This window comes from Manis javanica, chromosome 8 (assembly GCF_040802235.1).
Source record: "Manis javanica isolate MJ-LG chromosome 8, MJ_LKY, whole genome shotgun sequence".
In the NCBI taxonomy this organism is placed as follows: Eukaryota; Metazoa; Chordata; class Mammalia; order Pholidota; family Manidae; genus Manis; species Manis javanica.
The window spans coordinates 64,818,203-64,839,340 of NC_133163.1; the positions used below are offsets into that span (position 1 = coordinate 64,818,203).

The 21,138-nt window shown below is 38.2% G+C and overlaps 1 protein-coding gene and 1 non-coding gene across 12 annotated transcripts in view; one reads left to right on the forward strand and one right to left on the reverse strand.

The window, feature by feature from the left end:
• Positions 1–21,138, reverse strand: part of NPAS3 (neuronal PAS domain protein 3) — an 877,558-nt gene that overhangs the window by 510,467 nt on the left and 345,953 nt on the right. The window lies entirely within an intron of this gene.
• On the forward strand, positions 13,117–13,223 carry LOC118968596 (U6 spliceosomal RNA). The gene has a single exon (XR_005056329.2). It is a non-coding gene; the product is annotated as a U6 spliceosomal RNA (small nuclear RNA).

Below are 21,138 nucleotides of genomic sequence, written 5' to 3' on the forward strand. Positions count from 1 at the left end.
TAGACAACGTAAAAACCTCTTTTCCCTTATAATTTTAATGTGACACTGTAATTAAATTGGGTAACCTCAGCAGCATCTGCGAGTTAAGGAATCACTACCAGCCGGCTGGCCAGAAGCCCAGGCACCCTAAACCACCAAACGGAGCTGCATGTCAACACCTCTGTACTGCAATGGCCAGGTCAGAACCTCAGTCACACAGAGACAAAAAGATGATTCAGCCTAGAAGGCCTTAGAAGGTCAGCAGTACAAATGTCTTCTTAAGCGAGCCCTCCCCAGAGTGCTCCAGGCCCTACTCAGCAACCTGAATGGACACTTGTTTGCCTTCCTTCACCAAGACTCCCTTCCTCCAGAAAAATGCATTCTTACAGTACCAGTCACACCAAGTCAGAATGAAGGGCAAACACAAATTATTTCTCATCTCAGTATAAACAACCTCTATTAGGCCAGGTTAATAAACTCTAATAGATGTAAGGGCTAATACAATATTCAGCTATTGACATAAACATAAATATAAATTTCAAAGAAAATAACCTACTTTAGTCAAACTACCTGTGCCATAAAAATTAATGAACTTCAAATGACTCTGCACATCTCCACCAAATTGCATTTGCAGGCTCACATCTTCAGGACATGCTGGGTGGTTTGATGCATTCCCACAATTCATCTTCCTGCTAAGCCAATTTTAATTTAAATGCAATTAAAGGCTCAAAATGAACATTATGTATTAGATAAAGCCCCGAATCTGCAGACTATCATAAATATGATTTTCAGAAAAATTAATTACAAGCCATTAGGGTACAAGTCATCTTACTGCAAATGTTGAGTTAAATTGCAGAATTAGTTTGTTCGTTCCATTAAATGTTAAATACTGATTTTGAGCTTTGGACCAATTTAATATCACTAGGTCAGTTTATGAGAAAAATGTTATTTATAGACAGAGCTTCTAAAGTGTCTTTGCATTTCTTACTAATTAAATCATACGCATTCTTGGAAACAAAAATTACCTGAAGTGAGTTTTGGTCAAATATTAATAAGAATATTAATTTTCATGTGTTGTTATTTTGTATCATTTATATATCACAGAGTCAGCATTCTTTTAATGTACCTGTTTGCTTCTCAAATAAATATTTCACTTCCAGTTTGGCTATAACTTAAGAATATGGGAAAAATACAACTCTTTTTAAATGAAACATACTATGCTGGTCTGATAAACCAAAAACACAACCACCATCTATCCTACTTGTATGCCATGTACCATTAAGTAAACCAAGAAGTTGAATATCTAACGCTGTTGCTTGCCCTGAATTTACAAGATCAAAGACTACCAGGTATACAGAAGCAGCAGAACTTTCCTTTGAAATTATGTCAACTTGAACTTTTCATGGACAAGTTTCTTAAAAAGGCAATACAGTTATTCCATATAACATAATAATACAAACTCATGGATGGAAAGAGTTTGGAGATCCTGTAGCATTTACTGTACTATTGATTGATTTAGTCATGCAACTAAAAATATGATGGCAGTATTTTTAAATGGCTATAAAACCTGGGTATAATTGTAATCAATTTCTTCATTTCCAATTACTTACCTAAAAAATGTATCTACCTAAAATGTAATTACCTAAAAAATGTACATATTATTTAGTTGTGGTAAAATACAATCAGAAAATACATGATTAAAAAAAAAATCAAGCATAACTCCTGACTTTCCAAAAGTCAAGTTGTTAGTAAAATCTCCATTCACAAAAAAAACAAAAGAGGTTTTAGGAGAAAAATGACATTTATCTGTTTTTTAGTCATTGTAAGGTGCAAATTTCCGATGTAGATTAAAATCAGTTGCTTTTACACTGATATCCACAGTGATATTTCATTAAAAACAGAATTGCCTTAAAAGTTTAGGCAAATTTGGCAAGTAAGTTATTCTAACTACTTTCTTCTATGAATAAGTAAATATAGTTAATTTAGGAGGTAAAGTGACTAAGTAATCATTTGTCAAAATTAATTATAATATTATTTATTTGGAATACAATAATGATTCTATAAAAATGACAATTCCTTCCCTCCACTTCATCCATTGGATTAGCTCTAATCCCACACTTTTAAAAACATCTACATCCTTATCACAGTTCTCCTCTAGTTTTTAAATCCTTCCCTTCCTCCAGGGCAATGTGATTTATCTGTCTAGTTACTTAATGTCTCTTGTCTACTGCTTCGAGACACACCCACATCAATTTCTGGATGTTAACAGATAATTAAAGAAATGGTAAGTATGTGATGTGATGGAGGTGTTTACTAACTGTGGTGGTAACCATTCTGCAATATATCAGTGTATCGAATCAACATACTGTACAGCTTAAACTTAAATAATGTTACATGTCAATTATATTTCAATAAAGCTGGGGAAAAAGAACTAATAAATAGGTAATTGGAATTGAGTATATGGTAGCTGCCTAGGTTTCTGAAATTCTGGTGATTCCAAATGAGATAGTGAGAATTCCTTATTATTTTATGTCTGCATATATAAGTGAAATTTACATAATAATTTCACCAATGGGAACATTTGTTAAAAGAGATTTCCAAATATTAGGAGGCATTATTATACAAAATGAAATAAACATACACACATACACAATCTCTTACATTAAAATATTTCCTCATAGCTTGAAGCTACTAGATATTATCCAATCATCTACCACATCCTGCTATTTTGGCAAGCCTGCCATGTTCCATAGATACTAAGAAAACAAAGGTTGTGTTTGAGGACTAATTTTCTGTAAGTAAGACTGAGATGACTTCGTAAAACAGGGTTCAAACAGGATAATTTAACTTGTATACTTGAAACAGCTTAAAAAGAGTTAAAAGGAATAACTGAATTCAACTGTCATAGAGGATTCTAATCATCTCATCAAGAATGGACAATTATAATTAGTTCAACTTTAACTTCCACATTAAATTGTATGAATGCTTTCCAAGAGTAAATTCTGAATCAGACCTGCTGAGGGGTTTTCTCAAGACCTTCAAATGAGTCATTAATAAAAATGAGAAGCAGAACTCTGTAGTAAATTCCTATATTTCTGTTTTGTAAATAACTGTCTTCCAACAACAACGAAAGCACAAGATCAATCACTGAAATTTGAAATATCTTAATTTCTTCATTTATTCAGCAGTCATGAGTAATAATATTGTGATACACAACAGGATGCATGGCTTCCTTTCCTAAAAGCATCTGTACCCTAACACTGTTCCCTAATAAAGAATAGCTATTTTGAGACAATAGCTTTTATTGGGTTTTCTATTATTCATTATTTGAGAACACCAATCTTCTTCTGTTACATTTAGCAACTGCCATCTTCCACTGCTTCCAAAAAGTCTTAGAAAATCCAAAGAACCTAGAGCTGAAAGAACTACTGTAGTCAGTTATGATTACTTGAACTTGTGTAGTAATGTTATAAAACTTAATAGATGCAGGCTGAAATTTGACCTTTTATAGTGTGAATAAAAGAAGTTTACACAGTAAATATTTTACAATTCATATTAATATTCCAAATGCTATAGAATGCATAACAGATTTCTTAGAGTAGGTGAACTTTAAAGTAAGTTCTAATTTTATTCTGTAAATTATAAATCTATGATTGGCTGTCCCTTTGGATAATCGTCTTGACAATTACCTTGGTACCCTCTCTGTTGGAGGACAGCCCCCATTACAAAGTCACACACAAAAGGAAGAAAAGTATCTGAGGTTATAATTCCAAAGTATATTTTGTACAGTTAAGCATAAGTCCTAATGGCCAAAAGTCATCAAATATGAACAGCTTTCCTAAATATAATAGTTGTGAGAAGCCATTTCTAAAGATGAGTAAGTTGTGACTCTGCTTGATCAAGGCCTTTGATGCCTTTCTGATCCAGACAGAAAAGAGTATAGAAAGGCAGTAAGAAAGGCAGGAAGCTTACAAGCACTTCAAAGCACCACCACACCATCATAGGACCCTAAAATATAGAGTGTGACCGCCGTGTGCGGAAACGGGAAACGGGAAAGAGAGTCGTGAAAGCCCAGGCACCTCTGTCTACCGTGGGATTTCTGAGCTGGCCAGATCGTAACTAGGGACTGACACCTGTCAGCACTATCACCAGTAGCCTCAGGTAGCAGTGCAGATTGCTAATACAGGGGTTCCTCTGCTTAACTTTGGGGTCCTTTCATCTCATAAACATTGAGGTCCCTGTTTTATTTTGTCTTTTCTAGTGTATTTCCAACTATACTCTTTCAACATCTAAAAAGTAATTCTCCATTTCAGTATCCATCATCAACTACTTTTCACACTTTGATGCACAGACTCAAAATGACCACTGGATTTCACCCCTTTAATCCCCAAGTTAAAATTCATTCCAATTTTCTTCTGGCTACCACTCATCCTTGTTAATTTTTCAATTCTCATCCATCATTTTTTGAGTTTCACTTAGTTCCCAGCTGCAGGACTGGGTATGTCATCACTCTTTCAGACCTTAGTGTTCTGAGATTTCTACTTGCTTGAGTGTTCTTCCCTACATATTTTTCCTAATTCCTTAGTAATGATATTCTTGGAAAAAAAATTGTTTTCATATCCACCTACATACAAATTGTTATATCCAAATCCTCCCCTTCACAATGCTCTTCAGGAATATATTTCTGTTTGTCAATTTAATCATTATTCATTCTTTTAATCATTCATAATTTTAATCATTATTCATTCATTCTTTCTTTCATTGAAAAACAGCTGAGAATCCAGTTAGATCCTGAGAATAGGCTGGTGAATACAACAGACATGGTGACAGCTTTAATAAAACCAACACTGTAGAAGGGGAGGCAGGCCATGAACAGGAGAGCGAAACAACTTTCAATTACAAATTATGTCAGAAACAGATCAATGTTCACTTGGAACAATGGCTGCTCCATTTCTTTTATATTATATGAAAATATATTTATGTAGTTATAAGAAAGTTAGTAAGTACCTATCAATATGCCACGGGGAAAACAGTGATACACATAAAACTACTAAAAATGAACATGCTTATTGATGTATGACATAAGAAATCAAATTCTCCTATGTGTTACCACTACTATGGCACTTAGAAAATTAATAGTGTATAGTGATTTGTTTCATCCCTGGTATTGTTCTTGTACTTTATAACATCTTAATTCTTTGCCAATCTCAGCGTTCTAAAAATGCTACAGAAGCATGTAAACATTTTCACAAATGTTCATATAGTTAAATTCAAACCCAGATGTCATTTTAATATTCAAGTTTTCCAAGAGCATCCACCATGCTTAGCTTTGGGAGATGTGGTAGAGTACACCACTGACCAGGCTCACAAGACTTCCCTACTATATCCCACAGGTTTGTGAATGTGATGGTAGAATTTTAAAGTTTTTCAAACTTTAAGTGGAACACACTTTTTTATGCATTAAGAACATGCTACAAAGGTCAAGCTGTGGTAATTTAAGGGATAACTTTTAGATAGCAATAGCTTTATTTAATCTCAAGAATCAGTATTCATTTTGACAGTCAGGCTAATATTATGTGGTAGTTGAAAGCATTTTTATAATCTGCATCACCCAACTTCAAAGTTAAAGAGCAATAAAAAGCACAGCTCACAGACCTCCAACTGTTAGAGTTAAAACATGATTTTGAATTCTTTCTTCAATGTATTTGGAAACAAGACTTCTATAGCTATCCAAACTATCAAACAACATTTTTCTCTTATAGAATACTATTCTAGACATTTTTAAAAGATGTTTAAGTTTCTAATCAAATTTAAACTCAAATCTTTGAATACTTTTTAATCACAAAGAAAGATTTCCAAAATCCATTTTAATTAAGACATTGTGAGTGGTCTTGCAAGGTCACAGGAAATATTGGCAAATCCTGTCATTCTCCAAATTTAAAAGTTAACCTCTGTGCCATGGTTTTGAATTATCGTAAGGATGACCCCCATCTATAGATGTAAAACTACATCTTTCGTGTGACGTATAACACATATGCTTGGTGCTTACAGAAATCACTTCCCACTCAGAAACCACTGTATTTAACTTAACTATTGCAACAATTCATTGAATGATACTGAATAATGCTCCAGATATTCTCCTAGATCTTAATTTTATTCTGCTCCAAGGAAAACATGTTCTAGAATCCCATATACTTTATCTTTGCTTACTTCCCCTTTCTTTCTCCTTTTGTAGCATTAAAATACTTCTGATTGAGAAAGCAGATACAGCTCAGCACAAACTCAAGCATACACACACAGAACCAACTCAGCAAGGACAAAGGAAGGGAGGAAGGAAGGAAGGAAGTGGGGTGGGGGGAGGGAGAGAGGGAGGGAGGGAGGCAAGTGGCCCTGGCACCTAAAATTTTCAATAATGTTTTATTCAGGGGCTCTAACAATGCCAGCAGGATTGGATTTCCCTCCTTCACTGGGTTTGGCCTCCACTTGATGGGCTTCAAGCTCAGGCTCCATGAAATGGTAAGATGGCTGACAACACCACCAAAGCTTTATCTTCTCAGAGTTAAATCCAGAGAAAAAGTATACTTTTCTTCTAATAGCCCCAGCCAAAGACTCACATATCCATTGCTAAGCCATTCATCATGGCATGGTCAGGAGCAACCAGGGCTCAACCTGGAAAAACAAAATCCCACAAACCATCCTCAAGATCACAGATGGGAACATCCATATAAACTCAGAGGCTGAGATAAGGATGGTACCCCAGAGGAAAAGTGTAGTATTGATATGGGAGGAGAGTGAATGAACACTGAGTAACCAAAGTAACATATTCACTATGATGCCCCAGCTTAACATTGGAGTATGGACATAGAACTATGGCAGCTACAGAAACTCTACATTTCGGGTCTTAAGGGGGAGAATCTATTGGAGGAGGGGAGCAAGCAGACCTGTCATGAAGTGTCCTTTGCACAGAAGGCCCACTGTTTTCATTTAAGTTGAATTTTAATTTGAGATGACTTGGGGGTGATGCAGATTATAAAAGGACTACATGCCCCAGGCCACAGTTTAAAGCAGTCACTCTTACAGGATGTGGTTTGCACTGGTAAAGAGGAGAAAAAGGATCACTTCTGTTCCTGTTTTTCTGAGTTTTCAAATTCTATGTATTATGTGTAGTTAAAAAATATGGTCAGATTATAAATAATATTTATTAACTTTGTTTATTTACATGGAAAAAGACTTCACAGGTTAGACAAATGAGTAGTAAACTACATTTCTGCCTGCACTTTATTGCCCCAGAATCTTTAAGATAAAAATTGTGCTACATGTCTGCACATAGTATTCAAACACCAGACAAAATAGGAAAATAAAGGATAGGAAAGACCTGGATGAGAGGAAAAGGGTTAGTAAGAAGTAGAAATAAACATATTCTTCAGTCTCAATGTTAATTTATCATATAAAGCTGGTCAGCAGTTACGGTGATTCCTAAAAACAGTAGAAATTTGATCAGTCTTGGGCAGGCAAAAAATGTCACTGAAGAGCAGCCTGTGAAGCTTTTCCTGAAATGTAATCTTTATCCTGGCATGATCTGAAGAAGCTAATTGGGAAAAAAATGAACATCTGAGTGGTTTAGTGGAAACCATAACAGACCTTTCACAGCAGGAAGTACATAAAAAATACTAATAACCAATCGCTCCATCACTGCGCAGTGTGTGATTAGACCTCTGCCATGCGCACCTTTACAAAGCCAGTGTGAAAGCAGGGCAGGAAAGGACTCCTCTTAGCAGCCTGAGAACTTGGAAGAGTTGAAGTGACACTCACCGTGATGATAAATAGTGTGTCGCATACAGTGGTGGTGATACAAGGCTCCAGCACCAGTGAACTAGCAAACTCAGAGAGTCTCTCCTGAAAGAGCTGGAAATGTCAGTGCTCCCATTTCTTCCCAATGGAAAGAAAATTCTTTGTGTATGCCAGCAGCATGGTTCCTGACATCAGGACCAATGACAGCCCAAAATGTTGAGTTTAGTGTGTTTTTGTGTGTGTGTGTGTTAATTTTCTATTTGCCTATAGCAACCATGAATCAAATTACTGAAAATCATGAAAGCATTTGGCTACTGAGCAATATTTATAGTGAAATACATAGTCGGCATCTCCAAGTAAAAAATGGTAAACAAGAGTGAAGGGAAGATACAGGGAGGAAATACAAGTCTTCATTTAGTCATATGGCAACAAGGCATTTTTAGTCTATGATTTTTCTTTGTTATATTTAGAATAAAAGTATAGACATTTCCAGATAATGACTATAAGTGTCATTTATTGGGAGCTTCTGGTATATACATATGGCATAATATACATACTTTGTATGTGTTAATGCTTTTATGCTTGCAACAATCTAGAGGTAGAGTTTCTGCCTTTATAGGTAAGGAAGCTGAGGCAGAGTGGGTCAGGCCCCTTTCTTGGATGACATTCCTAGGAACTCACAGAACTGAGATCAGAGCCAGGCAGAATGCATTTCAAGCCTTTGTTTCCACTTCATTTACAGGCAGTATAGTTTCTAGTTTATATTATGAGCCAAAAAAAATGGAGTTAAGAGAATTTCTCTTCAGAATTCTGTAGCTATTCTAAGACACCAAACTTTTTTTGCAGACTTTGAAAATCTGGATGCGATCTCTATGATATAGGTAGTTACATCCACAACCTAACATAATTCTGATAGACTGCCAGTTCACAGCTGTACCCCAGGGCCCCGCATCTGTTAGGACTACATTATCTAAGACATACAGAACTCAGTGGGCTTAATAGATTTAAATCAATACCTTGAATTACCACCAGTCAAGGAATTTTGCAAAGACACAGGTAGGTAGGAATGAAGAACTTGCACTTATGAAAGAAAATGACAACCTTTTAGGTGAAGTTTTCACTACCAAGGAAGGTGTGTGCGTGTGTGTGTGCATGTATATGTGTATGTGTGTTTATTGGGGCTTATGTGTGTACATGCATATACACTGAATCATGTCTATATAAATGTGTATCTATGAATGGAGACATTGAAATAACAGCAACATCTTCAAAGGAGAAAAAATATCTCTTATGAGAATTAAATTTAAGTTTTGTGAATATTCTCTACATAGGAAGATGGAGGTTCATTTCATTCTGCTAGTAAAATAGCATCTGAAAATCAAGTATAATTCTCAGTTCATAATCAAAGCTTGAGATTTCACTGTTTTATTTCAAGGAAAAAGTGGGGAGAAACTTAGAGTCTTCATCCTTTAGTAATTTAAACGGTAGAATATGTTGTATCTTGCACTGCTTTAAGATTTTAGTATTTGCAAAGCACTGCAGCATATCTGATCAAGTGGATTAACATTCTTTCATTTGTACAGGGACATAGTATTGAATCCTTAGCTTGCCAAAACAGACAGGATTTCTGATTGCGTTCCATTGCATTCTGATGGACTATTTTTTTTCTAAATGAACAATACTATCCTTCACCAAAAGGGTATCTTGAACTTCACCCAAAGGCCAGCAAATGAAGCCTTTATTCTCTCTAGGACAAATGTTTGATCCAAATATCACTCTTTCTGGATTTTATGAATACTTCTGTATTAGAACAAAATATGTTTCATATATACTCTAAGTAAAATTTCAAGTCTCAATTATTCATAGGTAGTGATGCTGATTTAGAACCAATCCATTTGCTTTACTTAGGCAATTGAGCCTAAAGTTATTTTGTGAAACTGACAAGGATAGCAATAAGCAGCTCTTCTTTGTATTTAACTGCTTTGCTAGCGAGGCCTTTATTTGAAGAGCTCACATTCACCTTATTCGGGGGACCTTCAGAATGCTCCCTGGAAAGCTGTGGGAGACCAAGATGGAGCTGGGTAAGAATGATGGTCGGTCATGTGCCATGCATTGCACCAGGCTTTTCATATCTGGAATGGGCTTTTAAATTGAAATCTTTCATTGATGTCTCTTCTCAGAATGGTAGAAACTGAAGACATTGACTTTAGGGTTTACCATTATATCACTACCTTACAGGAGCTAGAAAGTGTTTATCCTGTTCTTGGTTATGTTATCAGCGTATGGCTTCATCACAGGCTTATTTGAGGAAAATCCATCATTTTCTTGCTGAACAGCATAGTGACCCCCCCCCATCTTCCTTCTTCATAATATTTCTTCATCAGGAAGGGGACAAGGGCCATATTTTATTCATTTCTGCACAGCAGCCAGATGGAATGGTGTTTTATACACAGTAGACACTTGGTGTTTGAAATTTGTTCTCATTTTTAAAATACTATTTTTTTATAACTAAATTTTTTTGTGATTTGAACAACATAATTTCATGAAGTCCTTTAAAAAATACTAAGCTTGTAATAAATGAAACTGGTCTATTTTATCTGTAAAACTATTTTTCCTTCTTAGGGTCATAAAAGGATACTCCCTAACTGCCTGAACTCCACTCCAAGACTCCAAATGCCACAGCACCACAATCAAGGGTGAGGTGCTCTGCAATCTGGCCCCCCTTTCCTTCTGGGAGGCTTCAGCTCAGGCAGACCTCATCAGACAAAGCTGTGCTCCTCACTGATGTATGCTGATGCTCTTACCTCTCTTTCTAGTCTTGGTGGTTGCAATTCCTGATCACCTTACCTTTTAAGGCTCAGCCTAGATACTCCTTCATTCAACAAATGCAGGTGTCTTTACTGTCAAATACACATCAGTCATAAGAAGCTAAGAATAAAAAGTCAAGCAAAACCCAACACTATGCTTTCTTTCATGGAGCTTATGGTCAGTGTAGGAAGCAGATATTAAACAAAGCTTCATGCTAATGCATATGTGATTACAAGGGTCATGGAGGGAAAGAATTGTGCCCTAAGACTTTATAACAAAGAAATCAGACCTGGAGTGGGGCAGCAAAAAGTTCCCTATGGAAATTACACTTTAGATGAAGATGGGAAGCAAGAATCAAAGTAAAACAAGTCAAAGAATGAGGCACTGGGATAGAGCATTCCAGACAGAGGGAACTATATCCAAGGCAGTGGAAGGAAAGAACATGGAGGGCTCAAGAAATTGAAAGAAGGCCGATGTGGGTGAAGAACAGAGAGAAAGTTGAAGCTAAAGAAGTAGGCCAGGGTCAGTCTACACTGTTATGGTAAAGATCTCAGACTACCGCAACTTCAGGAAACCACTGAAACATTTTCCAGGGAGCCATCCCTTGCTCCCCAGGCTGGAAGGTGGCTTTCCCTCCTCTGAACTTCAGTGCACAAAATTTGCGTCTTTCTTATGGCAACATCACATTCTACTTTGCCCTATGGTTGTTTGTGGACACATCCCCATACACATGTTGCCTTATTTAGCACCTGCACAGCATGCTGCCTACAACTGTTCAGTGAATGCTGTCTTCTGGGATGAACCATCCATATCTTAGAGATCAAGGATTCTTTTATTGCAGACTATTCAATTTCTAAAAAACCTGTGTTCATTTTCATGTTTATTTTTGCCTTAATATTCTAATTTCTTAATTCTGAACCCTTAGCAATTGTTGGAAATAAATTATTTTTGCCTCTTACACTTGGACATGAAGCAAAACATGACACATTAATATTTGGAGTTTTGGACCTCTTTTCAATTAATTATATCCTTTTATAATCACAAGATCCTTTCCTCCACCCTTTTCAAGGAAACTTATCTATTTCATAAGAAAGCTTCCCTTTGCATGTATCACTCAGTGTAATACTAAGCTTTCAATCATATTATTTAACATCCCTTATCAGAACTGATTAAAGCAAAGCTGGTTGCATCCTGTTTTCTCCCTCATTTTTCTGTAACTATACTTATTAAATCACATGAATCATATCCTTTTTAGAAAAGGTTTATAGAATATTTTAATAGTATCTTCATTGTTGGTCAATGACCCTAAATAAATGTTTCTCGAAAAAGGAAGAAGGGAGAGAGACAGAGACATGGCCCAATGCCTAGGAGAGCCGAAAAGAGATGCTCTATTCTGAGGAACCAACTACTAGAATATCTGATGGGCCAGCAGAGCTGCTGCCAAAGCCAGAGGCCTGACAGCTGTGCTCTGATGCCAGCCTATCCAGCACAAAGGTGGTGAGCTAAGCTTGTGTCTTGTCTTCCTTACATCCCTAAACAACTTTAAATATATCCCCATTAATTGTGGTTACCTGAAAAGTTCTGTATCTCTTGAACCTTCAGTGCCTAACAGATTTTCTCAAAAGTAGTCTGTCTTGCATCAGAGCAAACAAAACATATTCCAGGAAGTGTGTAAGGATTCTTAGACTGGAACACAAGAGTTCATGTGCTGCAGCCATTTAAAAATGTGCTCTGTGAAAGGGAAAGTAAGAGGGAGCGGAGCCTGGATTCCCACCCCAACATCAACCTGAGCAGCTCTAAATTTTAACTGTTTTATTTGTTTATGCTTTTGAGGCAGACATTTTTGCAGGAAGTCTTCTCAGCTTTAAAACAATAATAAGTAAAAATTGAAAACTACCAACTGACCAAACCTTTTATTTTTTTGGAAAATTTTCCTTAAACCATATTCCAGGGCATATTTTTTAAAAAAAGAAAATTTACCTGAGTTTATATCTATAACAGAAACATAAAGGATTTTCTGTTTGTTTCTTTTTTGTTGTTGTTATTGATGAGAGAGAAATATTTAAGAATTAAAATCTGGAGGATGGGATTAAAGATGGTGGCGTGAGAGGAGAGACAGAGGGTTCCTCCTAAAACTGGATACAATTAGAAAATTTAATTGGCGCAACTAATCCTGAGAGAGCAACAGGAAAGAGGACAGCATCAGACTGCACACACCTGGAGAAAAGAGCAGACCCTACTGAACAGAGTAACGTATACCAGAGCTGTGGCTCCGCGGGACCTGAGAACTTCTCCCACCCCAGCTCACCGGCGAGAGGAAGAGAAACAGAGCAGGGAGGGAGTGGGACTGCTGAATACCTAGCTCCAGAGGTCTGCTCTGGGAGCACAAATCTACATTTCATGGTGCTTTCATTAGACTCGCATGACTACTGGGTTGGAAAGTTAATACAGGCAGAGTTCCTGAGGAGATTGGGATTCTGGCTGCTGGAAAGCAGGGATCCATATCCAGCTGCTCTGGGACAAAAACATACCTGTGTGGTGCTCACTTCGGCAGCACATATACTAAAATTGGAACCATACAGAGAGGATTAGCATGGCCCCTGTGCAAGGATGACACACAAATTCATGAAGCGTTCCATATTTTTGAGAATATATTTGAAAATGACAGATCCGATAAAGGCTTGACGTCCAGAATATATAAAGAGCTCACATGCCTCAACAAACAAAAAACAAATGATCCAATTAAAAAATGGGCAGAGGAACTGAACAGACAGTTCTCCAAAAAAGAAATACAGATGGCCAAGAGACACATGAAAAGATGCTCCACATCACTAATTATCAGAGAAATGCAAATTAAAACTACAATGAGGTATCACCTCAGACCAGTAATGATGGCTGCCATCCAAAAGACAAACAACAACAAATGTTGGCGAGGCTGTGGAGAAAGGGGAACCCTCCTACACTGCTGGTGGGAATGTAAATTAGTTCAACCATTGTGGAAAGCAGTATGGAGGAACATCAAAATGCTCAAAACAAGACTTACCATTTGACCCAGGAATTCCACTCCTAGGAATTTACCGTAAGAACACAGCAATCAAGTTTGAGAAAGACAGATGCACCCCTATGTTTATCGCAGCACTATTTACAATAGCCAAGAATTGGAAGCAACCTAAATGTCCATCGATAGATGAATGGATAAAGAAGATGTGGTACATATACACAATGGAATACTACTCAGCCATAAAAAGGGCAAATCCTACCATTTGCAGCAACATGGATGGAGCTGGAGGGTATTATGCTCAGTGAAATAAGCCAGGCGGAGAAAGACAAATACCAAATGATTTCACTCATATGTGGAGTATAAGAATGAAGGAAAAACTGAAGGAACAAAACAGCAGCAGAATCACAGAACCCAAGAATGGACTAACAGGTACCAAAAGGAAAGAGACTGGGGAGAATGGGAGGGTAGGGAGGGACAAGGGCGGGGAAGAAGAAAGGGGGTATATTGATTAGCATGTATAATGTGGGGGCAGGAATGGGGAGGGCTGTGCAACACAGAGAAGACAAGTAGTGATTCTACAACATCTTACTATGCTGATGGACAGTGACTGTAATGGGGTTTGTGGGGGGGACTGGGGGTAGGGGAGAGCCTAGTAAACATAATGTTCTTCATGTAATTGTAGATTAATGATAACAAAATTTTAAAAAAGCATTAGGAAAACAAACAAAACAAACAAACAAACAAAAAGAATTAAAATCTGGCCTTACTGGCCACAAGAAAGATCTACACTGAAGGGGATCCATGTACCCAGGAGAGGATTCCCATGGAACATCAAGGTCAAACACAGCTCAGATCTAGGGGCTTCCTAAGTGAAGAGTCTGTTATCTTCCCTAATTCAACAAGGAACAATACTTTGCAAAGCAAAACAGAAAGTTTGCAGAGGAAACCATGCTTTATTGTTCTGCATAATGGGCAGCCTTTGTTTTACTGTTAAGTGCAGTGCTTTTTCAAATGGATGCTTTTGAAATCCTCCAGAATGTAAGTTCGTAAAAAGAGAACATATGTATAATAAGTACTCTGAATGAATAAATAGTAATACTCAGTACCCAAGCGTATTACACCACATGAGGCAAGGTGTGTGAAATACTGGCACTATTTCTGAAATGCGTCCTTTTTGATGCACGAGAGGTCAGGCTGGAAGTGCCACATGGCAGCCTCCTGCACTCATGTGGCCCTACTCCAGACCTCCTGAGTAGCAAAGGCAAGGAAAGGCTTTGAGCACCTGGCCATTTGTCAGAGGCAAGGGCTGCCTCTGACACAAGTCAGGCACAGAGTTAAAGGAGATGATGGCAACATTATTCTGTAACACCTTCCGAGTGTTATTACAAAATGACAATATTGTTTTTAGCCCATTTCCCTTAACCAGATTGACAGAATTACAGGTTGACATTATTGTGAAATTTTATGATGTATCATGTTAACTGTGCCAGTTTGATTAGCCTTGATTGACAGCTTGTACCTGAACAGAAAGTGAAACACCTCAAAAATATAAAACCAGCTGATCTTGCATGACTCTCACAATAAACAAAGGCTCTAGGTAACGTAATTTTTAACTAACTTAGAATTTTATCCTAACCTCATTCTATTAAAATTTCATTTCTTTCCTCCTCATCTTGAGGCTGAAGCTAGAGGAAAATAAATCCAGGTCACAGTTATAAAATCATCATTTCCTTTGTAAGACTTTAAATGCCTAAGGAACAGACTGCTCACCTAATGTGTCCCTGCCCTGCATTAGCATCAGAGGAAAGAGATGCACCTCAGACCTGGTATCCCTACATCAAACCCAAGCTGAGATATGAGGCCTTTAAAAATAAAGTATAGAAAGCCAGACACAAGTCCCTTTCTGCATTGTCACCATACCTCCGCAATGCTTCTCTCTACAACATCCTCATCTGTTATCGAAATAGAAGTTGATATACTTTTAAACCCTGGAACTAGAAGCTAGACTGCCTAGTAAATTAAGCAGAGGGCTTGTACTTCCCCTCTGGCTCTGCAGGGTGAATTGGAACTACAATTCAATTTGAAATGAGGTTGGTAGTTTCCATTCGCCTTGCAGATTAAAGCCATTCATAATGCAGAATCCGGATATATTAAGAGGTGCAATTAGACAGCACTTGTAGATTCCACTTGCCTCTTGACTTATAAGCATAGTCATAAGAAGTGGGAGTGGATCCAAACAGTCCCTTCCAATCAAGAATCTGCTTTACTTCATTCTTTGTATCTTTTTGGAAATCTGTAACAAGTATGCTGACAGTTTGAAATTACTGCATCACAAAGGGATTATTGAAATGCTTCTGAGTTCCAGTCCCTGTTCACAAAGTAGACACATTAGGTCCCCACAAAATGAGTACCTCAGCTCTAAGGCAAACCAGATTCTCAGGGCAAAGCATCCATTTAAGGGAGGAAGCAAACCACCCATAAAGAAATTCAATGTGCAATTTTTTAAACTTCTTTTTCTTTTTATTGTGGATGGTACCTTAAGGAGGTTTTTGTTGTCATTCTCACTTCCTGGATGAACAACCAGTTGATTACCCAATTTGCAGGAAGGAAATGGAACAGCTGAGATGCCCTAGGGCATAATTTTTACAAACCCCACAACTATCTGTTAGCATTAAACATACGTGTCCATTTATTCATACATATATTTGAACTTAATGTATCTGTTATTAACCCCACAAAGTGTACACTCACAAAAAAAAATATCCTTACCACCTCTTTCTTGAAGATACTACATGCTGCAGGCAGGTCTTTCTCTGGCTTTGCTGTCTTTCCTAGGGGTACCAAGCCCTGCTTTGGATTTCTCCCCTCCACTTCCATTGCAGACCCAGGCAAATAAAATATAATCCTAGAATGGAAAGCATGCTTGTACCTCCAGGGTCTATTTTCTAAAGTTTTGGTTTACACTGATAAACCAAAGTGTGAATATTATATAGACCCTCAATAGTGGACAGTCTTGGCAGGTAACATGAGCACAGACCATTTTAAAAGATGGAATAGATATAGTCAAGGTTTTTAGAATGAAAAATCTACACAAATAGTGAGTCTGTCCTTGTCCTGATGGGCTCAGCCATGAAGCATGCAGCTCCCAGAAGGCTGTGGGAAAGAGCTCCAACTCCACCTCCCTTTCGGAGGAGTACAAAAGACTACATCCATGGGGAGCCTCAAGGTGGCAACTGGCAGAGCTGTTAGGAGTCCCTGGGAAGGAGTAACCTTTTAATAGGAAAGACATCAGGCTAAAAAGGACCACAGCCAATGTCAGGTGGCAGTGTACAGTACCGGGGAGCCAGCAAGGGTAGGTTGTCAAAGTCAGCGTGCTGGGCTTCTCGAATGGCAGGGTGTCATGTATATACATATTGCACACATGTGCAAACACATACACACACACATATCATGTGTAAAAGCAGAGGCTCTGGAGTTAGAACACCTGCACTCAATCCTGGCTCCAAAACTTACTAGGCACAAGCTTTGGGGAAATAATTTAACTGCTTTAGTACCCCATTTTCTCATCTGTAAAATAGGAATGATGAAACAGATTACAAGGATTAAGTGTAATAATCTATGTGAAGCACTTATCACAATAACTGGCATATCTCCAACATAAAAAAATAAAGTTACATATCATTATTCCTCTCCTTCAATGCCTGGGAAATGCACAGTTATGGTACCCTCATTTCATAGAATTGTTCCTTTGCTTCATCTGTTCACTGAACAAACACCGACTGACCACCTGCCATGTGCCAGGCACTGTGCAAGGGGCATTTCATGGTTGAACACTTCCCAGGTTGGTTCACTCTGAACTCAGCTCTGTAAATACTCAACATGAATAAAATGGACTTTTGATGGAGTATTGCCACACTAATAATTTCCATATAACTACCTGTGAACAGGGTGCTCCATCCTGGGCAACATATCTAACCTGGATGAGATGAGGACAAATGGCTTTGCATAGACTCTTAAATGCAAACTTCTTGGAAAAGACAGATGCTCAAGAAAAGGTTATTTTTAATTAAAAAGCATTTACGGTGCACAGAGGATGTATCAAAAGCATACAAGGTCCAAAGCAGATGAGAAGGCCCGGTCGGTAGGATGCTGATACGGAGCTCACTCTGGACTGGTCACTGAGAGCTGGGCCTCCACACTGGGCAGACGTGGCTCTCCCACACCTGCCCGTGCTGAGCTGTGTGGAGAGCTAACCTCTCTAAACCAGGTTCCTGTTCTGGGCTAACCCACCTCAGAGAGATAAATGGGAAATGATTGTAAAGTCACTTACACATAAGTAATAATATAATAAGTAATCAATAAATGGTAGATCATGTTACTAAGAGATATGGTTGGTCCCTTCACAAAACTTTGATCTTCTCTGAGAAAAAACCTGCCTCTAGAAAATTAATTAAAATCATAATAAAACAATACATTGACAAGTGCAAAATAATAGAACTAAAAATGCCAATTTGGTGGAATGTACATGCACTGAATTTAAGGAACCTGTGTTCTAGTCTTTTGTCACTAACTAGTTCTTCAACTTTATGTTAGTCTTTGATCTCTCTTAGCTTCCATTTTCTCATATAGAAAGTAAATTCCTTCCAGCTCCGAATTCTAAACACTTCTGCAATTCAGAGGAAGCTAGATTAAGAGGAGAATGGTGAGCCGGGCTGGAAGCATGGAGTAGAGTTAGTCCTGGACTCGCACTAAGTAGCAGGAGATCCATTCAGGCGTAGAGAATTCCTGAATAAACACGGAGGGAATGGGGTGAATTAACATGGAGGGAAAGGGGCAGTAAGTGTGAAGAGGATAGGGCAGGTGGAAAGAAGACACATGCAGTCAGGCAGTCTGTCCATCTCTGTGCATCCTGTTGGTCTCTCTTGCTGCTCAGTTGCTCCCACCCCTCCCTTCCCAGGGCCTGCCTGCCTAACCTCCTCTCACTGTGGGATCTGTAATCACAGAAAAGTCTGTCGACTAATCCCTGGGAATTCCAGAGCATTTTGCAGCTGCTCTAAATTGCTCCATTAAAAAATTCTTAGTGCAATCTACATTGTAAAACTTCATGTTGAACAACAAAATGAGCTTGCAGCAAGATGCCCATACAGTGAAAAGTAAAGAAAGCTTCACAGCATGTCCAAGAGACAGGGTTATTCCAAAAGCATTTTCACATAACTTTTTCTCCCCAACAAATATCTCCAAAACTGCAAAGTGCATTTCTTTCAACCTATATTCATATACCAGCTATTTTTAAAATTACAAATTGCATTTCTGGGCTTTTGTTATCTAAAGATAAATATCTTATCTGCAAATTAGATTTTTTCCCCCTAGCACTGCTAACCATGTATCTTCTGGATGACTCCAGGGATAACCACCATTCTGTGCACAGGAAGTAGCCCAACTAACATTTAGGAGCTGATTTTAAAGAAATCATGGCTGGTATTTCACTATGGAGAAATATCTTATTTCCACTGCATCAAAATGATATTTCTTTGTTTCCTTTTCTATCTTCTTCACAGTGGGAAAAGTGGTGATTTCAGAAATCTCATTCTCCGAGTAAGTCAATCCTTTGCTTATTAGGGAGAAGGTTCTGAGAAAATACTGTACTTAGGAACCACCTAACAGAACAGTGAGAACAAAGCCAAATTCAGATGGTGAAGCACCAAAAAAGGACCTTACATCTATGTTATTTCCAGTCATCATAGCTTGAGACAATGATAGGGAGGTGATGACAGAGTGGGTCATTCATGCCAATTTCCTATGTCCCCACAAGGAGACAACTACCTTAGCTGAATAAGCAGAAGCACTGGGTTACCAAAGATTCCCTTCACTTACAGCATTTGGGGGTGCCAACCCAGCACTTACAACACTACCATTCTCTGCTTGCTTGCTTGTCTATCTCAATGGAGTTTTTGAAAACAATTATGATTATCTCTGTATAAAACCTAACAGACAGTTGAATGAATGGCGTAAAAGCATTGTCCATACAAAGGTATATAACTTTCCAAAAGGGGTTTTATTAAACCAAAGAAATGCTACCAAATATGAGATATAATTATGTATAATTCTTACAAGAGAATATTGATCTAGATAAGATCTGTAGAAGCAGTGGAAAGCACTCTGGAGTTGGAAGGCTGGGGTGAGCCAAAGTGCAGCAGCCATTTAACTGGCTCCCTGATCTTAGAGCTCAATTTACTGGCTGTGTTTCAAGCATATGCCAGAAACTAAAAGCACACCAGGGAAGGAAGCAGCGATGGCTCCTGCCTTCAAGCTTATCACTAGCCTGAGGAATGGAGATGAACTAATGGTGACACCCCATAACACGGGCTTATAGGCCATATGACAGAGTCCGGGATAGGAAAGGATAAGGTGGATGCAGGGCACCCCCAGGGCTCCTAGGAGAGTACACCCAACCAGTCTTAACTAGTGGAGAATGGCGGGCAGAGCAGTACACATTCAGATTAAAATTCTACTCCAAGTCTTTAAAAAATGAAGTAGATCTAGGCTTTTAAATAAGAGAGGCAGTGATAGGGAGCAACTAAGGTGAGAGGCACCACAGGGACCAGCCTCTGAAGATATGGAAGAGGCTGGCACACAGAAGGGGAGGTCCACACGGTGAGGATGTGCAGGTCTGTGGGAAAGAGAAAGGTGCAGGAAAAAGAGAATCCTCATCATGAAGGGCCTTGTCCACTATGTCAAAGAGGAGCAAGACTTTCCTCAGCTCTCCTTACTTTTACTATCATGTCATGTTTTATGTAATGTTCAATACCAGTGCCTAGAAGATTCCTACCATTAAAAAGGTTCTATTCCCTAAGAACAGATGCACAATGTTATTTTCCATTCCTTCTTCTCTTTTCTGTCTGAAGGCAATCCTAAAAGACTCAGTTCAAAGAAGGTAAGAAGGATTCTGAGGACTAGATGTTGTGCTTCACTTGAAACCAAATCCTGGAAAGGTTACTCTAATTGCTGTCTAAAATTTTAAAGAGTATCCCAAATCTGACTTGAAGAGATAAGGAGGAAAGTGTGTACAGTCTCCCATCATGGAACAGGAACAAGGAAGAAGAAACCAATCAATTCAAGCACTTTCCACTAGATCAGGTTTGAAATGGAAAAAGGGTAACAGCATTCCTATTTCTCTGCTGTTGGTTTTGGTTCCATCTTCCATTCCAGGAGTGGGTCACTGGGTCTGGATGATCCATTGAATCAGAATGAGAAAGTATTTTACTCAACAATTAAGGGGCATGCCATATACTGTCCAGGTCATCTTCAATGCATTGTAAATTGTTCCTTAATTCTTAAACCAAATAATGGCCTTTAATGTTCCCATTTGATTAGTAACTAGAAAGATCATTTTTCCCATCCACATGTAAAGAGGTGTGGATTCATGCAAGGGGCCAACTATCCGACCACGGCAGCCCCAGCTACCATTCAACCTCAACTTCCGATAATCAGATTCTTACATTGCTCTGAGTGCCAAATGGGTATTTATTTAAAGTATATCTTCATTCTCCATATGACTG